The sequence below is a fragment of the Haliotis rufescens genome, unplaced genomic scaffold (genome assembly GCF_023055435.1).
Source record: "Haliotis rufescens isolate VD_foot unplaced genomic scaffold, xgHalRufe1.0.p SCAF_19, whole genome shotgun sequence".
Taxonomy (NCBI): domain Eukaryota; kingdom Metazoa; phylum Mollusca; class Gastropoda; order Lepetellida; family Haliotidae; genus Haliotis; species Haliotis rufescens.
The window spans coordinates 22006294-22007524 of record NW_025963879.1 but is presented as its reverse complement, the minus strand read 5'-3'; positions in this window follow the sequence as shown (position 1 = coordinate 22007524).

Below are 1231 nucleotides of genomic sequence, written 5' to 3'. Positions count from 1 at the left end.
CACAATGACTGTGACGATCGGTTGGAACAATGATGATTTGGTGGACACAATCACTGTGGTGATTGCTTGGATCAATAATGATTTCGTGGACACAATTACATTGGTGATTGGTTGGAACAATAATGATATGGTGGACACAATCACAAGGGTGATTGGTTGGAACAATAATGATTTTGGGGACACAATGGTTGGGTGACTGGATGGACATAATAGTGATTTACTGGACATAATGAAGATTGTTGGATACAATGATGATTCGATAGACACAATGGTGATTGGTTGGAGCAATAACCAATTAGATGGATACAATAGTGATTGGTTGGATACCATTGTCTTGATATAGCTGAATTCTGTCTATTCAAAGTTGTGGATAGGTCTGTGTATTGGCCAAACACATGTTTTGCAATATATTGCGATATGTATTGTGATATATTGGGAGCTGAAGTGTAGTTGCAGAAAAAAGAGAAATCGCGTATGTTTCTGCCATATTGTCAATCAATTTCAATGGGAATAATCACTTGTGAATATATTTCTGGGTAAATTAGAATTTAAGTTAAACGATACAAATAATAACACACTTTTTAAGTGTTTTTTCACCCACAGAAAAAAATAAAATATTTCAATGCATATTCTATGAAAAGCGTATTTAAGTATACCGGTGTAAAGTCCAAAAAATATACCCCCCCCCCCCCCCCCCCCCCCCCCCCTTCCAAGTATACCGGTATATCGGTAATACCATACATTCCTAGTCATGGATTCTAGCAGCAAGCAGCTTGTCAATAACCATGACTGATTGACTGCTATTGATTAGTGTACCTAAAGACTGAATGTAGGAACCTCAATGCAATGCCCCATCCGTGCCTGATATTGATTAGTGGGCAGATACAATCACATGTACAATAGTTGTTCCAAGAATACAAAGGTTTGGCATCAATTATGACAAATAGTGCTAATTAGGCACTTGATAGTCTAGGGGTTGATTGGGAGACAGTGAGCGAGTGAGTTGGTTTAAGCTACTTTGAGTGTCATTATACCACGGCATGTCAGCTTGATGCAGGAGGCAAAAGGTAATGATGCAGGGGTTGTCCCTTTACCAATTTTGTGAAACCCACGAACTAGGATATGGCACAGGGAAACCTAAATCATGATCAGTGTGAACTGGGATTCAAACTCATGACCGATTTCTGGTACGAGTACGAGACACAAGTCAACACATTGAATTAGACACCGA